Below are 22500 nucleotides of genomic sequence, written 5' to 3'. Positions count from 1 at the left end.
TAAAATATCTCATGTTATTGCGTGTTAACAAGTAACTGTAATTAATCTAAAAACAACCAAAACAAAAACAGACCCTTCTACTTTTTACCCAAACAAAGAGATATTTGAAGAGTTCTCTGCTATGTATCACTCTATAACTTTAACTGAAGAAATTGTGTGGCAGCAGAGATGATAAATATTTAATAAGTGCGTAAGAAAAATATCATACATAACGAGAATGTTTATAACAGTTCATGACAAAAGACCATAATTTTCAACTTTATTTCAGAATTGTTGATAATTGTGCTGAAGAGTAATTCCTTCCGAAATAAATTTTGCATGATTAACACAAACACATGTGCGTGAGTGGATACACACAAGCACACACACACACACACACACACACACACACACACACACACACTTACACACACATACTCACACACTTATACACCCCCACAAACTTACACATACACTTACACACACTTATACACACACACACCCTCACACTTACATACCTAGACAGTGGCTGACAAATTGTAAACAAGTATGACCATTTCTGACAAATCTTATCCTAGATATTAAAGACGATGGCTGCTGGCAATGCTAGGGCTGATGTTTAAAATCAATAACAGCTTGCACAGCACCACCAAGGTTCTCACCTACAGAGCCAAATAGTCTAGAGACAAGCAAGAGCAAGATCTCTGGCTTTGCAACAAGGCAGGTATTATTTTGGAATGTTCTTCTCCTAGAGTAGGGGTCAGTGAACCAGGGTGAATTACCCCAAGTGGAGTAAAAATTGAATTCTTGTGGGTAATGAGGACTAATTAAACATAAGTAGGATTGTATAAAAAGCGTGTTCCTTGGTATGATAGAAATGTTTCTTCTGGGAACACTGCATCTGTCCAATGTAATGGACATGTAAATAGATTCATATAAATAAATGGAATAAAATAGATTCAATAAAATTTTTGAATTTAAAGAATCTATGATTTTATTCCTTACAAATCAAGGGGGTCACATTGGCGCAAATAAATATATTTTGGGGTAATTGGTTAAAAAATTCCCCAGCCCCTGTCCTAAAGGGATACCTAAATAAAGACTAAGGCCTCTCATTCTCAGCTATTGGATGACTGTTGACTCTATTGAGTTCGTCCATCCTTTGACAGGTTTTCGTTTTCATTTTGCATGGAGCCCAAAGAAACCACCTTCTTTACTAAACAGGTTTGGTAGGTTGCTTGTTCAGTTGCAGTTGGCCCAAATGTATGACAGTTTGTACTGGGTTACATATTGCTTGCAACACTAAGAGTGACCTGACCGAACATACAAACAAACATAAATAAATAGATAGGGGCAGGGAACACTGACGGGATCGGGGGCGTAGGAATACTTCTAGCGGAGAAATGGGTGGATAAGGTAATCGAGGTCGTTAGAGTAAGTGACAGAGTACTTAAGATCAGACTAGTGCTTCATCATAGATTAGCTACTGTCATCTCAGCCTATGCACCTCAACCGGGGCTACCAGATGGTCTGAAAGACCAATTCTATGACACCCTCTTGCAAACTACCTCGTCGACGAGTGACAGGGACCTTCTTTTTGTGGCTGGAGACTTCAACGGTCATGTTGGACGTCGTGCTGGAGGCTTCCATGGCATACATGGAGGCTATGGCTTCGGTTCCCGCAACGAGGAGCGAACCAGACTGCTGGAGTTCTGTGATGCAACCGATCTTATGGTCTGCAATACCAACTTCAGGAAACCTGCCAGTCACCTAGTCACCTACCGCTCCGGCAGACACTCTAGCCAAATCGACTACATCCTCGCCAGAAATAGGGAAAGAGGGCGGCTTATAAATGCCAAAACCTACCCTGGCAAAGAATGTACCCCACAACATAGATTAGTAGTTAGCGACTTTGGGATCAAGGCAAAATGGGTGCCCAGAATTAGACAGGCTTGGAGGAGAAGGGTGTGGAAGCTTAAAGACCCTGCAAACGGACAGAGACTTAGAGACAAGTTACTTGAAGCATTTAACGAAATAGAAGGGGATATAGCATCATACAACGTGGAAGACAATTGGAGATTTCTGCGGGACAACCTGTTGAAAGCCACCGACCAGATTTGTGGGTGGTGTAAGGTCCCCACCCGACCCAGAGTGACGTGGTGGTGGAACAAGGAGGTAGACAGGGCTATTAGACAAAAGAAACAGGCTTGGAAGGACTGGAAGAACGGTGGTAGCAGGGAATTGTACCAATGTGCCAGAAGGGAGGCTAGGCGACAGGTTTATTTAGCCAGAGGAGAAGCAGATAAGGAAAGATTTGCCAATGTTCTGCGCCGTGAGGACCAAAGACTCGAGGTATTTCGTGTTGCAAGACAGTGTAGGAGAGAGAATAGTGATGTTGTAGGAGAGAAATGTGTTCGCATGGATGATGGTACGCTTGCATTAAATGAGGATGCAAAGAAAGAGGTCTGGAGATGCCACTACGATAGATTGCTTAATAAAGAGAATGAATGGGAGAAAGAGAGCCTGCCGTATGTCGACCCAATAGAGGGACCAGCTATCCGAGTTGATAGTACCAGGGTAGATAAAGCAATTAAGAGTATGAAGACCGGGAAAGCCCCCGGCCCATCAGGAATCACTGCAGAGATGCTCAAAATATCTGGCAGTGTTGGCTATAGCCTAGTCACCCGTATTATGAACCAGGTGATACACGAAGGAGTCATACCCAATGACTGGTGTAGCAGCATCATAGTCAACTGCTACAAAGGTAAAGGTGACGCTTTAGATACAAATAATTACAGAGGCATCAAGCTGTTAGATCAGGTTATGAAAGTTACAGAGAGGGTCATAGCCCAACTAATTAGGGAGCGAATCAATTTAGATGAGATGCAGTTTGGGTTCGTGCCAGGTAAAAGCACTACTGATGCCTTATTTCTAGTGAGACAGTTGCAGGAGAAATACCTAGCTAAGGATAAACCTCTGTACCTGGCTTTCGTTGACATGGAGAAAGCCTTTGACAGGGTCCCCCGATCCCTTATCTGGTGGTCAATGAGGAAACTTGGGATAGAAGAATGGTTAGTGAGAGCTGTGCGAGCCATGTACAGAGATGCTGCCAGTAAGGTGAGGGTTGGAAATGAGTACAGCAATGAATTCCGGGTAGAGGTAGGGGTCCACCAAGGTTCCGTCCTCAGCCCCCTATTATTTACCATAGTCCTCCAGGCAATCACAGAGGAGTTCAAGACAGGTTGCCCCTGGGAGCTCCTCTATGCTGATGACCTTGCCCTAATTGCGGAGTCACTATCAGAACTAGAGGAGAAGTTTCAGGTGTGGAAGCAAGGTCTAGAATTGAAGGACCTTAGAGTCAACCTAGCTAAAACCAAAACCCTAATAAGTAGGAAGGTAGATAAAACACAAACCCCTTCAGGTAGATGGCCCTGCTCAGTATGTAGAAAAGGAGTAGGTAGTAACTCTATAAGATGTACCCGGTGCAAGCTATGGACACATAAGCGGTGCAGCAACATCAAAGGCAGGTTAACTAGCAAGTTAGTTTTTGTTTGTGGCAGATGTTCAGGTGCAATAAAGACTGCAAACAAACAGGAAACAACTTCTATCTCATTCCAGGGCGAAAAACTAGAGGTAGTCGATAGCTTCCGCTATCTGGGCGACCAAGTTAGTAGTGGGGGTGGGTGCGCTGAAAGTGTAGCTGCTAGAATAAGAATAGCCTGGGCAAAGTTTAGAGAGCTCTTACCCCTGCTGGCGACAAAGGGACTCTCACTCAGAGTAAAAGGCAGACTGTATGACGCATGCGTACGAACAACCATGCTACATGGCAGTGAAACATGGGCTGTAACTGCTGAGGACATACGTAAGCTCGCAAGGAATGAAGCCAGTATGCTCCGTTGGATGTGTAATGTCAATGTGAATACCCGTCAGAGTGTAAGTATCTTGAGAGAAAAGCTGAACATTAGAAGCATCAGTTGTGGCGTGCAAGAGAGACGATTGCGCTGGTATGGACATGTGGTGAGAATGGAGGAGGATAGCTGCGTGAAAAAGTGCCACACCCTAACAGTTGAGGGAACCCGTGGAAGAGGTAGGCCCAGGAAGACCTGGGCTGAGGTGGTGAGGCAAGACCTTCGTACATTGGGCCTCACCGAGGCGATGACTACTGACCGAGACCTTTGGAAATGTGCTGTGCGTGAGAAGACCCGGCAAGCCAAGTAAGATCGTTGCCAGTGCCCCTGGACTGGTTCTTGTGCAGGTGGCACATGAGATGCACCATTTTGAGTGTGGCCGTTGCCAGTACCGCCTGACTGGCTCCTGTAGGATTTTCGAGCGAGATCGTTGCCAGTGCCCCTGGACTGGCTTGTGCGGGTGGCACATAAAAGACACCATTTCGAGCGTGGCCGTTTTCGTGCGGGTGACACGTAAAAGCACCCACTACACTCTCTGAGTGGTTGGCGTTAGGAAGGGCATCCAGCTGTAGAAACTCTGCCAAATCAGACTGGAGCCTGGTGTTGCCATCCGGTTTCACCAGTCCTCAGTCAAATCGTCCAACCCATGCTAGCATGGAAAGCGGACGTTAAACGATGATGATGATGATGATGATAGATAGATAACTACAAGTGGATTGTTGGCGATTTTTTCCCTCCGTCTTCTTTTTCTCTTAGATTTTTCTCTGTCTCCTGTTTCTGAAGAAGAGCTTTGCTCGAAACGTAAAACACCCTTTCTTTCCTTTCCCGAGTGTCATTTAATACTTTGCATGTACCATGTACCCGCGCTGTTTTTTTCTTGTTGTGTTTCTTGGATTTACTAGACACATACATACATAAATAGATAAATTGATCGATAGACAGATAGATAGATAGATAGTTAGATAGATAAAGAGATACATGGATAGATAAATATATATATATATATATATATATATATATATATATATATATATATATATATATATATATATATATATATATATATATATATATATATATATATATATATATATATATATATATAGATAGATAGATAGATAGATAGATAGAGAAATTAAGAGATACATGGATAGATAGATAGATAGATAAATAAATAGATAGATAGATAGATAGATAGATAGAGAAATAAAGAGATAGATAGATAGATAGATAGAGAAATAAAGAGATAGATAGATAGATAAATAGATAGACAGATAGATAGATAGATAGATAGATTTTATGTGTAATTAAAAGCATAATTTTGCCAATTACAAGCTAATAAATGATCTATGTTTTACAATACACCTCCTTCTGAAATGTTTCAAATTATGGTAATTATTTCTTTAATTATTGAATGTCTACTGAGAAGAATTCATCCAGAAAGACTAACATAATAACTAAAGTGTTTCCCTGCATTTCGAGAGAGGTGTTAGATTGAATGCCAAGACAGTATTTCGTTTTGCCATCCCACTTTCCGAATTCACATTTTGTTTATTCGTGTTTCATCATTACAAAGTTTATTTGGATTTTTATGTATTCTATAACATTGCTTTGTATACTAAAACGTGTTTTTTGGTTCTGCCCTGCAATGGGCTAATCACTTTACTTATTGCATTCATGATGGCAAGAGGAGCAATGAAGAATCTGTGTTATTTGGGAAGGACAAATACAACGAAATAGTTTTGTTTTAAATCACTGATTTATGGGAAAAATATGCACAGACACACACACACACACACACACACACACACAAACATACACATATACATATGTTTATCTATTTATTTATTTATATTCTTTTATTCTTTTGTTTCTTTCAGTCATATGACTGTGGGCATGCTGGAGCACCGCCATCAGTCGAACAAATCGACCCAAGAACTTATTCTTTGTCAGCCTTGTACTTATTCTATCAGTCTCTTTTGCTAAACCACTAAGTTACAGAGATGTAAACACACCAACATCGATTGTCAAGCGATGGGAGAGGACAAACACAGACACACAAACATATATATATATATATATATAATTTAAATAATATATAAGTATATGCATATATGCATACATATATGTACATACCTATATACGACAGGTTTCTTTCAGTTTCTGTCTACCAAATCCACTCACAAGGCTTTGGTCAGCCCGAGGCTATAGTAGAAGACACTTACCCAAGGTGCCACACTGTGGGACTGAACCCGGAATTATGTGGTTGGTAAGCAAGCTACTTACCACACAGCTACTCCTGCACCTATATATCTATTATTTTTATAAGCAAGAATGTTGTTGACTGTAACTTTGAAGTTTTGGTCAGCTAAGCCATCACAGTCCAATGATGGTTCATCTGGCCCGAAACTTCAAAGTCTCTGTCAACAACATTCTTGTTTAAGAATGATAATTTTGTATTCTACAAAAGTATAGAGTAACCTATCAGATTAATGTAAAATTGTTTTTATTATAACTGAACATAAAAACTAACATTAATATATCATCATCATCATCATCATCATCATCACCATCATCATCATCATCATCATCATCATTTAATGTCCATTTTCCATGCTGCGATGCGTTAGTTTTTTTTTAATCTGTAAAGGTGGTGAGCTGGCAGAAACAGCACGCCAGGTGAAATGCTTAACAGTATTTTGTCTGCTTTTACGTTCTGAGTTCAAATTCCACTGAGGTCGACTTTGCCTTCTATCCTCTCAGGGTTGATAAATTAAGTACCAGTTGCATACTGGGGTCGATATAGTTGACTGGCCCCCTCCCCCAAAATTTCAGGCCTTGTGCCTAGATAAGAAAAGAATCTGAATGCTTATGCCTCAAAACGAGGTCTCATTAATATTATTCTGGATATTATATTTTAGTATAAAGTTGTTTTTTAACTCTTCTCTTTAGTTTTTCTGATATCTTTTAAACATATACACTACATCTTGTACATCATTTATGTATCTAGTGTATACTATGTATTTCAGTTTTAGCATTATTCTGTTCTCTATTGTGGATAAGTGGTGTAATGCAAAGCTAACCTTGTGAGGGTAACCTATGGCTATTCCATCTGTGTGCTTGTATACATCATCTAGTGAGTGATAAAAAAGTACTTCAGTTGTACATACCATAAGTTGTGTTTTTAATTAGTTTTCCAGTATTCTGGGCAGCTATATATTTTGGAGGTTTATATACACTATTTATAATGATTTCCATCATTTCTGCCATTGCACTGTTAGTGAAAGAGCTTTCTACATCTAATTGTGGAGATGGTACCTATTGTAGTGGTTTCTTTAAAAATCTGTAAAACTTCCTCACGTGATCTGATCCTTATATTTCTCTGGTGGGTATTCTTTTGTAATGCAGCAATTTGTTAGGCAATTGAATGTGTAACTGTATTTATTTGGTATATATTGATGTAATGTATCTGTTCTTCTTTTCCAATCTATATGTTTCAGTCTAAAAATAGTCTTGTTTGTATTATCCTGAATATTAAATTTTAGTACAGAATTGTTTCTCTAAGTCTTCTTATAATTTCTCAAAGTTTTTTTAATGGTTGAGAACCAAACTTCTACACCACATATCCATAATAACACTTTATATTGCTGTTTTATTGTTTAGTTAAAGTAGAAAAGGCAGGGACCCTTTTAAGACCCCTGAGACTGTGGGTGGAGGAGAGGAAGTTATTCTAAGACTGGAGTTCTGATATGAATGTTCACTACTTCTTTGTTATTAATAGAATCAGTAGAGTGCTATACCAAATATCTGATGGTATTTTGTTAGAACTCTTCATGTTTAGAGTTCAGATTTCACCAGTGTTGTCATCTTTTGCCTTTCATCGTTTCAGGGTTAAAAAATCAAATCCTGGGGGTCGACGTAATCAACTATACCTATCCCCTAAATTCAAGACCTTGAGCCTATGGTAGAAATCAATGATCAGAATTATTTAAAGGTTACCTTTAAAATAGGAGTCAATACACATCAGTATTGAGCTATGATTCTAAACACAACACCATGAGTTCAACTAGGTGAGTCATTGTGATCAATAAGTTTGCTAGAAATGACAACCAAATCTTGCTTAAATACCACCTTACTGTCTTAAAAATAGATATATTTGATAATGTAGTCCAAGATACATTGTCTTAATAAAATGATGGAATAGTCATGACAGGATCCAAACACAACACCATGAGTTCAGCTAGGTGAGTCATGGTGATCAATAAGTTTGCTAGAAATGACAACCAAATCTTGCTTAAATACCACCTTACTGTCTCAAAAATAGACATATTTGATAATGTAGTCCAAGATACATTGTCTGAATAAAATGATGGAATAGTCATGACAGGAACACCTTTGATCATAAGTCTGCATGACGAGAACTGACCTAGGGTTAAACAACTACAAAACACTATCGTTTTTGCTTTTCTGTCTTATTTATAATTTATATGAATGACCTACTGTATGGAACACTAATTTGTCATTTTACTAATGATAGTGATCTTCCTAGTAATAATCTGAATAAAACAAAAGTGACACTGAAATATAAATTATGATTGAAAGCACCTTTTATATTGATTCACTTTGAACAAAATATCAGTAAATGTAGACAGAATTTTTCAGAGAAATTAATTATCATTTACAAAAATATAACCAAATTAAGTCCATCCAAGAACATCAAATATCTTGAAATTCAGCTCGATGATACTCTCTCAGACATTGTTCATTGAGATAGAATTACATGAAAATTAATCAGAGCACATTTATGCTGTCAGAAATAGGAAATTATGTTCCTAAGAGTGATAAAATAAAATAAAAACTAGAAAATATTGCTCAATTTTCAATGCCAACCAAAGTTGTAAAAGTCAAATTTGGCCATTAATAATAATTATATGTTTGGAAAATTGAATCTCAACCAAGCGACTCCTTCAAAATTATTGTCATTCTTTAAATTTAATGTAAATACTGGTCACATATGTAACAAAATATATCTTCAAGTTAAAATATTGAAATATTTTGAATAATTATCCATGGTTTATGTTATGATTACATTCAAAGTTCACTACCTAAAAGCTTTCACAGTTATTAAAATTAGTTATATTTATATATAATCTCAATTAAAAATTCCTCAAAACATTGTTTATTTATATATTCCTGATATAACCTAAACTTTTATTAAATTCTTGGAGTTATATAATTAGATCTCTCCTATGTAAGAACTTAATGAGAGTCGACAAAGCAGTCATGAGTAAAATGTGGTCTATGGGACTTTCTGAATGGCACACCAACAAAAAAATTAAATTTTTTTTAGTAATGTGACCTGCTGGGCACTAGCAAAGCTAGGGGTGGGGTTGCACTTTTAAAGGGGCAGCACTTTTCATCCTGTTGTAGGCTATTGCTGTAGGCAATATGTGTTTTTTGTGGGGTTCAGGGGCAGCAGATGGAAGGGCCACCCCCGGTGGAACACACTCTAGCTATGGTAGTGCTGCCTGATAATGAGTCATGGCTCATCCAGACCCCTTTTCATAAAAGCTTGTCTCTGTACCTGCATCAAACGTTTTGATATCAAACTGACTGAAACCATTCTATGTTCTATGACACAAATTCCTTGTCTTAAAGTGATTTAAATTAAAACCTGCCATCAAAATGTCATGCTAATTCCAATCACCATCTTCATAATGATTAAATGATTTAATTAATTGTTCATTATTTTCAAAATTGTGGAGGCGCAATGGCCCGGTGGTTATGGCAGTGGATTCACGGTCGGAGGTTTGCAGTTTCGATTTCCAGACTGGGCGTTGTGTGTATTTATTGAGCAAAAACACCTAAAGTTCCACAAGGCTCTGGCAGGAGGTGGTGGCGACCCCTGTTGTACTCTTTTGCCCCAACTTTTTCACACTCTTTCTTCCTGTTTCTTGAGTAAAGCTGTGATGGACTGGCGTCCCCTCCAGCCGGGGGGGGGGGAACATACGCCATAGAAACCAGGAAAACGGACCCATGAGCCTGGCTAGGCTTTAAAAGGGTGCATAAAGCATAAATAAATAAATAAATAAATTTTCAAAATTACTTAAGACAAAGGTGGTGCAATTTAAAAGAAATATAGTAACAAAAGGATTAAAGCATTGATGTAGGGTCATTATCTTTTGTAAATATTAGTACCCTCTATAAAACGTTGGTCAAAATTAGGCGCAGGAGTGGCTGTGTGGTAAGTAGCTTGCTTACCAACTGCATGGCTCCGGGTTCAGTCCCACTGTGTGGCACTTTGTCAAGTGTCTTCTACTATAGCCTCGAGCCAACCAAAGCCTTGTGAATGGATTTGGTAGACGGAAACTGAAAGAAGCCCGTCGTATATATATGTATATGTATATATATATGTGTGTGGGTGTTTGTGTGTCTGTGTTTGTCCCTCCAACATCACTTGACAACCGATGCTGGTGTGTTTGCATCCCCATAACTTAGCGGTTTGGCAAAAGAATCCGATAGAATAAGTACTAGGCTTACAAAGAATAAATCCTGGAGTTGATTTGCTCGACTAAAGGCGGTGCTCCAGCATGGCCACAGTAAAATGACTGAAACAAGTAAAAGAGTAAAAGAGTAAAGAGCCCAAGGTTATAAAAGAAGACCCTTTCTCAACGTGCTGCATAGTGGGACTGAACTCAAAACCACACAGCCATATCTACACCTATTTGAAAGATGTAGCTTCAACTGAATCAACATCAGGGTATTTCTAATAACTATTTTATTTACCTCCAAGAGATGAAAGACAAAGGTAAATCTGGGATTTGAACTCAAATGTAAACAAGCAAAGTTAATTAGTTAAAAGCAATTTTGTTATGTTCCTTACAATTTCTGCCATTTTTTTTACTCTGTAAATATTACACTCTTGTTCTATGTCTATGATGTTATACTTTAATAATACTATGATGTTATACTATGTTTATTCTAGGCCTTGTGATATTTACAAATTTTCAGCTGTATTTACTTTCACTTTCCAGACATTCTTGAAATCATTACCATGTCATACTAAAATGCTTAGCAACATTTCCTTTGACTCTTTCATTCTATGTTCAAATGCCACCAAGGTCTACTTTGCCTTTTTTATTCTGTGGGGGCCAATAAAATAGGTACCAGTTGAGCACTGGGGCTGATGCAGTTGACTTTCCCTCCCCTTAAAACTGGTGGCTTTCTACTGAAATTAGAAGTATCAAGCTGGTGTTTGGAACTTAACTTGAAACGTTCTTACATAAAATTATATTGGAAGGTTTCAAATTAAATATAAACATTTTAACAGCTCCATCCGAGTGGGATCACTGCCAGAGCAGCTGTCTGGCTTCCATGCTGGTGGCACATAAAAGGCACCATTTGAGCGTGATTGTTACCAATGTCACCTTACTGGCACTTGTGCCGGTAGCACGTGAACAAAATATTCAAGCAAAGTCGTTGCCAGTGCCGCTGGACTGACTCCTGTGCAAGTAGCATGTAAAAAACATCATTTGAGCATGGCCATTGCCAGTACCATGTGACTGGCCCTCGTGCTGGTGGCACGTAAAAGCATCCACTACACTCTCGGAGTGGTTGGCGTTAGGAAGGGCATCCAGCTGTAGAAACTCTGCCAGATCAGATTGGAGCCTGGTGCAGCCATCTGGTTTGCCAGTCCTCAGTCAAATTGTCCAACCCATGCTAGCATGGAAAGCGGACGTTAAACGACGATGATGATGATGATCATCATTTTAAATGTCAGGGATTTTTGTATCATAAAGCCAGAAGGATTTCCAGGTAGGTCCGTATCAAAAACTTCGAATTACTTCAATTATTTTATCAAAGAAAACAATAATTTATCAAATTATTTTATAAAATTTTTATTAAATTACTTCATTAATTTATTTTACAAAAGGAAGTATGATTAAGAAACATAAAAACAAAACAAACAAGAAGGTAGATATGTCTTGAATATTGAATATAATAGATAAAAATAAGTAATTTTTTTTATGTTTGATATCTTTTTTAATGTAAGCAATCAGCATACTCTGTAACGCAGAAAAATAACACATTGAGTGGAGAACAATGCCATATTGGTATCAAGCTGTGAAATTAATATGGATCTAAAACAATTTGAGTCATATCATAAACTATAAGAGGATTGACATACCAAATTCAAAATGTTGATGAAAATATAAGTGATGTGTTTTGGCACAATTTGTTTGATTGAATGAATGGCTTATAAACTGATTAGTGTAGTTGCCACACCTTCTCATTTAACTGTCTTTTATCTCTAAGGCTTCATTTCCAATTAGGAACAACAATAGATCAATGTATGTATGTATGTATGTATGCATGTATGTATGTATGTATGTGTGTGTGCATGCGTGTATGTATGTATGTATGCATGTATGTATGTATGTATGTATGTGTGTGTGCATGCGTGTATGTATGTATGTATGTATGCATGTATGTATGCAATGTAAGCATATGTATACATATGTATATATGTTTCACTCTCTCTCTATCTATCTATTTATCTATCTATCTATCTATCTATCTATCTGCCTATCTCTCTCTCTCTCTCTCTCTCTCTATCTATCTATCTATCTATCTATCTATACATACATACATACATACATACATACATACATACACATGTATACACAGGGGTGTGTGTGTGTGTGTGTATGTGTGTGTGTATGTGTGTGCATGGGTGAATATGCAATTTGTTTGCTTGTTAAGAATGATGAAAAATCACAAACCAAAAAAAAAAAAAAAAAAATCCCTGATTATGTATCAGAGTAAATATCATTTCCCCTTGAACCTAATGTGACAAAGGTGCAATATGCTTTACTCCCTGACGGTGCTCAACCATGTGAGATTGTTCCTATTTATCAACATACCATAATGAATAGCAGAGAAAGAAGATTAGGTTGATGTGAGAGGGGCAAGGAGTTGATTATTTATAGAAAATAATTCTACACTATTTTTGGAATGGAGAGTCACAGAATAAATAAGTAGTGTGTGAGTATATATATATATATCATCATCATCATCATCATCATTTAACGTCCGTTTTCCATGCTGGTATGGGTTGGACGGTGAACAGCTATGAGTGTGTCTTTGTGTCCGTTTTGTCCCCCACTACTGCTTGACAACCAGTGTTGGTGTGTTTATGTCCCTAAAACTTAGCTTTTTGGCAGAACAGACTGACAGTATAAGCATCAGGCTTTAAAAATAATATTAGTAGGGGGGCTCCAAAAGGGGTCTCAAGGAGTAGCGTCCCTGCCTTCCTGAGCTAGTTTTCCACCATGTTTCTTAAAAGTTGTGGTAGAGGCCTTGGTCTCGGGACTACTCATGTCTAGAAACTGAGGTTGGGGGTAAGCAAGGGCATGCTCCCTGTAGAAAATCCAGCTCCAAAAAAAGCCACATGATAGCAAAGGAGAATGGGCACAAGCCAGCCCAAAGGTTGGGGTGTACTGTACCTGCCTACCACGGTTGCTATGGCATTGAGGTAGATCCAGCCATCCCCATTAATGGGAACAAAACCCAGATTTAAAACACTAGATGATGATGATGGTTTGTACTGTGGTCAGATTGTTCTTCTAAAATAATTCAAGGTAGTGCCCCAGAATGGCCACAGTCTAATGACTGAAATAAGTAAAAGATATAACAGTAAACAATCTATTATTATAAAAGGCAGCAAGCTGGCAGAAACGTTAGCACACCGGGTGAAATGCTTAACGGTATTTCGTCTGCCATTATGTTCTGAGTTCAAATTTCGCCGAGGTCGACTTTGCTTTCATCCTTTCGGGTTCGATAAATTAAGTACCAGTTACACACTGGTGTCGATGTAATTGATTTAACCCCTTTGTCTGTCCTTGTTTGTCCCCTCTACGTTTAGCCCCTTGTGGGCAATAAAGAAATAAGAAAACATTCTATTATTTGTGAGAAAGGTGAGTTAATTTATGTCATACTTCATGGATAGAATATGATAGAAACAATGTTTTCAGAATAAATTAAGATAAAAAATATAAAAAGCTAACTGATGACTAAAGATAAGTGTTCGTTAAATATATGCTGATGAAAATTTTTTTTAAAGTGATTAAGAAAGGAAAGGTGTCTCAACGAGCTAAATATATAAATATAATTTATTACTAATGGAATATAATATGTGAAAGTGTGGAAGCCAGGATTTAGGAGGAGAAATGAAAATTTGTTGATGTAATTGAGGTTGTAAACTGGTAAGCCTGTCAGTGAATAAATAATATATGATGTGCAACTGTATGGGTTAATATATAATTTGGTGATTTAATACTGAAAAATTATACATACATACACACATACATACACTCATACATACATGCATACAGGCACACACACACAAATATATACATGTATATATATTTGTATATATATATATATATACATATACATACATAGATATATATGCATGTATCTATAAATATATGTATTATACATACATATATTTGTATGTATTTATATATATATGTATGTATCTATCAATCTGTACACTCTCACACACAACACACACAACACACACAACACATACACATGCATATATATGTATGTGCATATATATATATATATATGTTGCATGTGTATATATGTGTGCATATATATGTGCATATGCATGTAAATAAATATATATATATATATATATACACACACACACACATATATATATACATATGCATATACATACATATATATATATATGTATGTATATGCATATGTATATGTGTGTATATATATATGGATGTATATAGGAATATATAAATATAGATTCTCTCTCACTCATGCACATATATATCTATATATCTATATATCTATATATCTATATATATATATATATATATACACTGAAAAAAATATATATAAGATTTAGCATAAAATAACCTCAATGGTTTGAAGTTTGTAATGATCCAGTGGGTTTTCATTTAACATGGTTATTCATTGCAAGTTAATGTACAGAGCAGATGTAAGTGCATAAAGTTAAAATTAATAGATGCGTGAATATTTAGGGTTGTCAATTTTGAGCTGTAAGGAAAAATTCTGAACTTTAGTACTTGTCATTTACATATTAAAACAGACAGCATAAGAGGCAAGTTTCCGAGAGAGGCTAATTTTAGAATGGCAGGAAGATAAGTTTATGCACCTGTACACACATGTGTATATCTATCTATCTATCTATCTATCTATCTATCTATCTATCTATGTATCTATATTTTTTCTGTCTATCTATCTTATTTCTTATTTCTTTATTGTCCACAAGGGCCTAAACATAGAGGGGACAAACAAGTACAGACAAAGGGATTAAGTCGATTACATCGACCCCAGTGCGTAACTGGTACTTATTTAATCGTCCCCGAAAGGATGAAAGGCAAAGTCGACCTCAGCGGAATTTAAACTCAGAACGCAAAGGCAGATGAAATACCGCTAAGCATTTCACCCGGCGCACTAACGTTTCTGCCAGCTTGCCACCTATCTGTCTATCTATCTGTCTGTCTGTCTGTCTGTTTGTCTGTCTGTCTGTCTGCCTGTCTGCCTGTCTGCCTGTCTGCCTGTCTGCCTGTCTGCCTGCCTGTCTGTCTGTTATCTATCTATCTATCTATCTATCTATCTATCTATTTGTGCATGAGAGAAGGTGCATGGATTAGTGGTTAGTGTGTTCGACTCATGACTCTAAGGCTTTGAGTTCAATTCCCAGCAGCTCATTGTGTTCCTAAGCAAGACACTTTATTTCCCATTACTCCAGTCCACTCAGATGGCAAAAATGAATTGTACCTGTAATTCAAAGGGTCAGCCTTGTCACATTCTCTCTTACACTTAACCACTGAGAGAACTACATCGAGGTTATGTGTGTTTGAGAAGTGCTCAGCCATTTACATGGTAATGAGCAGGCTGTTCCATTGTTCAGATCAAGCCTGGCCAACTTGCATTATATTGCAGGCTACTTTAATCACAGAAAGTTTCTTGAGAGCCGCTTGTATACTGACAGAATCGAAACCATTTTGCTTTCTCATGCTAATATTATAATAAGGAATGAATGATCGTTGATTGAACATGAAATATTATCGTTCTTGTTAACACTTTCACCCTCCGCAAAAAATCGCAAATTTTATTTAATTTGCTTTGCAGGAAGGACTGTTTCAACGAAGTGGCGTATTGTCCTTACCTTCGAAACGTGGTGTAGATGAAACAGGGACAACTGAAGAAGGGGTATATTCTTTATGTTGCATGTCTCGTTTCTCTGTCTGTTTTTTTCATTGTTCGGAAAAAAAGTTCGTTTTCTATGTTTTCGTTTTCTATGTTTTCGTTTCTCATTGTATTTAACGTTTTTTTTTTATGTCCTGTACCAATATATGTATGTATACATATATATGTAGGTATGTACATGTATGTATGTATATATGCATATATTTATATATCATTTATATTATTATATGATCAAACGCCACGCATCCTTTTCCAAGTAAGTTTTGTCTATATATATATATATATATATATATATATATATATATATATATATATATGTATGCATGTATGTATGTGTGTATATATGTATGCATATATATATATTATTGATATTATTATTTGATTGAATGCCATGCATCCATTTCCAAGTAAGTTTATATATATATATATATATATATATATAATAATAATATATGTGTGTGTGTCTGTGTGTGTGTGTGTATGTGTGTGTGTGTATGTATGTGTGTATATATACATATATATATATGTATATATATGTATGTATGTGTATATATATACATTTGTATGTATATATATATATATATATATATATATATATATATATATATGTATATTCATATGTATATATATGTATATATATATATATATATATGTATATTCATATGTATATATATATATATATATATATATATATATATATGTGTGTGTGTGCATATATATATGTATATATATATATATATATATATATATATATATATATATATATATGTTTGTAATAATTCAGTAAATTTGAATGTGTAAGGCAGATGTAAGGTCATAAAGTAAAATTGATAGATGGATAAAGTGTTGATCAAAGTTTATGAAATTATATCACCAAAGGATATTATAATTTAGCATTTGAAAGTTACTCTCAGGGTTTTAATTGCATGTAAATTCGGTGCATATGCAGAAGAAGAAATGGATTATAGAATGATATCATTTGCACTGGAACTAGCATTGAAAGAAGGGATGATAATGCACAGAATGAAGAGTGTAACTGGCATTACATCATCAACAGAAAGATCCCTATGTGAATTAAAAGCTTCTTATCCAAGGGACAGGAGTTGGATGAACCTCAAAAGTGGGAAGAGGTAGCAAGAGATTCCTAGAGGTGAAAATGGGTTTGTGTAGGGTCAAAACGCCTACCTAGAAAAGAAAACAAAGTTACAGAAGCATTAATGACAATTCAAAATCAACTAGACTTGGGGGGAGGCAAAGAGCCCAGTGTTGAGAACGTTGATAAGAACAGTTGCCAATAGTCTATTCTCCATAGAAAGTGAAAGGTTTAAATTAAGTAAGTATTTACATGCCACAGAACCTCCTAAAATTAGACACCAATATCTAAGTGTTATCTAAGCCTAATTAGATTACCTATGAATAAAAACCAACCAATACAAATGTAAGTCATCCCCACAAATTATGATTCCACAAACACTTTCTATTTTATGAAAATAATGAGACTAAGATATAAGAAATTCACAAGCAAGCATAAAAAATGTGTATTCCCATCATCAGCTGCCAAATGAGTATCACTATGGTTTCAAATCCTGGACAGTACCATTCAGTTTGGCAATGTCAATGCTGTTAAAAATATAAACATTGCACGAGAATCTACCAGCTTATTACTACTAGTAACAACATCAAAGCAAACATATAAGATCAACTTATAATTACAAAACAGTATAAAACAAAAAAAAATTATTCCAAAACGACCAAACCCAATGTTCAATATACTTGATATGCACGAACCCTGCACATTGTAATTACTGTAGAAAACCTCTTTCTTATTGAAATTATAAATAAGTTTTATAAAAACTTTTTTGCTTCGTAAACAAAATCGTATGTCCTCTACAAACATTTGAGTGTGAGCATGGTTTTAGGACATGGAGAGGTTCAAATAATATAATATTCATAGCAAGGTAATTTGATGGGGGAAATGTTTTAAACACAGCTTCTGTTTGTAGTAGATATTGATTTTTTTGAAAGCCTCTGATATTACAAAAGAGAAGTATTATGGAGAATTCTAAGGAAACTTAGATACCTCTCATCCCATAGGGGAACTAATTTGTAAACTAATTTAGACTGCTACACCGAAATATGAAAGATCAATTTATTTTCAGATTGTTGTTTTCATTCTTTTTGTAGTTAAGGAGATATACTTAATCAATACTGTTGTTATACTTTCTCATGATTTTTGAGACTCTTATGTGGGTGTCCCATAAATATATATTGTTTAACTTAAAGGAACGGTGCAATAGGATTTCAGCTAGCATTAGAGATCCAATACATGCCATTAACTACATTATGTTGACATAATCAAGGGCTAGTGAACAAGAGTGCATGATCTCTCTCCTAGAACATATTCTGCTACATTCAGCTTGGCAGATAGCACAGGTATAATAAAGGTAAGGTCACAACTCCTCCAAGAGATTCTCACAATGGATCCCACCATTCATAATTCTAGGCAATAAGCTAAATTTTATAGATTAATTCATAATTGTTGACTCTAAGGCATAAAACATTTGTAGCTTTTGGTCACCTCAAAAAAATAGAAATAAATAAAAATTTGTTATGAGGATAATAATGATAGAACACCCCTCCCACATGACGAGTGGAATGTGATAGTTGTTACAAATACTGTGATGTAGGATGTCAAGTGGTTGAGAGTCGGCGAAGTTAGTCATAAGTAGTTGTGTCTTTACTTGTCTAAGTAACTAAACTGCTATACCGAAGTGGAAGTTATAATAGTCTGACATTGGATGAGGAATTAACAAACTCACAAGAAATCAACAAACATATGAGGATTAAACAAACTCACAAAAGTTTTTGTGCAAATTTTACGGTATACAGAATCATAAAATTATGGAAGAACTGTTGGCTGGTTTGCTCGAGTTGCAAAAACAACACCAACAACTGCAGGAACAACAACATTTACTATTAAAATAATAAATACTGCAATTAATGAATAGTAAGTCTTCCAAAAGTGCTGAAAATATATTCTCACCAGATTATACAGCAAACTCAATAACGGAGTTTAAGTATGAAGCAGATGAAGGAGTTAATTTTGAGGTGTATTATAGAAGATATGAATAGGTCTTCAATAAAGAGTGCAAATATTGAGAGAATGATATGAAAATGCATTTAACTCTAAGAAAACTGGCAGCAGGAGAACATGAGCATTACAATAATTATGTATTCCTGAAATATCCTTGTGACATAAACTTTAGAAATACAGAAGACATATTGTGTAAAATTCTTAGAGAGAAAAGCTCGTTGTTCAATACACATTGGAAATGTTTGAATGTAGAAAAGAATAATGAGGAGGATTAATTCACATATGCTGATAGAGTTAACAGAGAATGTGAAAAGTTCAACTGGATGAGTTAATACCAGACATATTCAAGTGCCTGATGTTTATTCAGGGACTAACTGCAGAAAAAGACGTAGAAGTAAGAACAAGAATTCTTGCTATGTTGGAACAAAACCAAGCTGTAACCCCAGGATTCCGAGTTCAATTCCAGGCAGTGACCTGAACAATAATAATAATAATAATAATAATAATAATAATAATAATAACTGGGCTAAACTAAATGCAAAAGAAATAGACAGAGAAAAATCCCAGCAATGGTTGACAAGCTCAGGACTCAAAGCAGAGACTGAAGGATTTTTAATTGCTGCACAAGACCAAAGCCTCCCCACCAGAAATTACCAAAAACATATAATGAAAAGAAACATAACAAGTAACTGTAGAATATGTGGAGATCGACAAGAAACAATAAATCATATTATCTCTGGCTGCCCAGTCCTGGCTAAGAAGGAATATATTCACAGACACGACAGAGCTGGAACCTATATACACTGGAAGCTATGCCAACACTATGGAATAACAACAGAAAAAAGATGGTATAAACACACGCCAGAAAAGGTCACAGAAAACGAGAAAGCAACCATACTCTGGGATATGCCAATACACACAGATAGAGAAATTAAGGCCAATAGACCAGATATAGTTGTCAAAGATCATGAAGAAAAAAAATGCTTTCTAATTGATGTATCAATACCAGCAGATGACAACGTTTCTCTAAAAGAAACGGAAAAACTTTCAAACTACAAAGATCTGGAAATAGAGGTAACTCGAATGTGGAATCTAAAAACAGAAACAATTCCTATTATAGTAGGTGCTTTAGGTATAATCAAAAAATATTCAGACAAATACATAACAAAAACACCAGGACTTACAAATATATATAACATACAGAAAATTACACTACTGGGCACTGCACACATCCTACGCAAAACACTTTCAATACAGTAACCATAAGAGCACCACAGCAAACCACAGCACATACCCAAGACGCACAGAGCTGCGCTCGGTAGTGAAGTGAAAGCACATTATAAAAATAAAACTACTGAACAATAATAATAATAATAATAATAATAATAATAATAATAATAATAATAACAACAACAACAACAACAACAACAACATCGAAAAATACCTTAAGAATGAGAACCCAGGTTCGAAATTTCCCCAACACACCTGATGAAAGCTGGAGGGTATATTAGTGAAACATTGTGTATAGCTTTGTCATATGCTGTGTTATTCTGATTCTGTCGGAGATTTATATGTTAAGGGTGCCCATGACAGTGGAATACTCAGCCACTTATATGTTAATCAAGAGCAGATAATTCAGATAAGATCAAACAACTGAATCCTTGTTGCCAAATGACAGAGATTCACAACCACCACCATCAATACTACAACCACAAGCACCTCCACTACCACCACCACTACCATCACCTTTGCTACTGCCTCAACCACCTCCTTCACCGCTATCACCAACACCACTAGCATATTCATCAGATTTATCATAAGCATCTGAAATTCATTGAGAGATAATCTGGAGAAAGTCAGTTACTAGTTGCTGCTGCTGAGTTAGAATCGGTAAGCTTAGAGAACATTGAGATTAAAATTTAGTGGAATTTAATGCAATGGTTTGCTCAATCTGTCAAAATGGAACAATCTTGATATTCAAGACAGGTTTTTGTACAGAGGAGTTCTTCATAGCCTGCAGCTTTCCCAAAAGCAAAAGAGTAAAAAGAAGTGATGCAGACTTTGTTAATCAATGAAAACCTGAAATATGTGGAATTCTAACTAAAAAAAATTGGCAAATAAATAAAGGAAGATCTATAAGAATTACAACGTCTTTGAAACCAATAGCTTGAAATGTGCCAAAGTGAAGATAGTTCTTCATAAAATGATGTCTTATATAATCGATATATTGTGACTATATATTTCAATATATAGTCAATATATAGTTGGTATTTTAATATACAGTCAATATATTGTCAATATTATAAAGTTGATATTTTAGCATATAGTCAACATATAGTCAGTATTATTGTATCGGTATTTTATTATACAGATACTTTGTATCATCCATCATCCATCATCATCATCATCATCATCATCATCATCATCATCATCATCATCATCATCATTTAACGTCTGTTTCCCATGCTGGCATGGGTTGGATGATTCGACAGAGACTGACCAGCTGAAGAACTGTTCAGGCTCCATGTCTGTTTTGGTATGGTTTCTACGGCTGGATGCCCTTCATAACACCAACCACTCTACAGAGTGTACTGGGTGCTTTTATGCAGCACAGGTGCTATAGACGATATATGGTTAGTATTTATGATCAATATATATATATAGTCAATATAAAATTAGTATCTTAATTTGTAGTCATGGGGCTATCTGATTTGGGATGAAGAGGGACTCAACATTCTTTTATTCTTTTGTTCTTTTACATATTTCAGTCATTTGATTGTGGCCATCCAAGATCACCACCTTTAGTCAAACAAATCGACCCCAGGGCTTATTCTTTGTAAGCTTAGTACTTATTCCATTAGTCACTTTTGCCAAACTGCTAAGTTACAGGGACATAAACACACCAACATCAGTTGTCAAGCAATGGTAGGGGGACAAACACAAACACTCAAACACACACACACGCACATATGACAGGCTTCTTTTCAGTTTCCTTCTACTAAATCCACTCACAGGGCTTTGGTTGGCCTGAGGCTATAGTAGGAGATACTTACCCAAGGTGTCACACAGTGTGACTGAACCCAGAATCAAATGGTTGGGAAGCAAGCTTCTTACCATACAGCCACCGCCTGCGCACATTAACTAACTACAGATAATCATCATCATTATCATCATTTAATAAGTCCTGGGGTCGATTTGTTCGACTAAAGGTGGTGCTCCAGCATGGCCACAGTCAGATGACTGAAACAAATAAAAGAA

This window comes from Octopus bimaculoides, chromosome 4, assembly GCF_046866305.1.
Source record: "Octopus bimaculoides isolate indiv1 chromosome 4, ASM4686630v1, whole genome shotgun sequence".
In the NCBI taxonomy this organism is placed as follows: Eukaryota; Metazoa; Mollusca; class Cephalopoda; order Octopoda; family Octopodidae; genus Octopus; species Octopus bimaculoides.
This window is presented reverse-complemented; position numbering follows the sequence as displayed.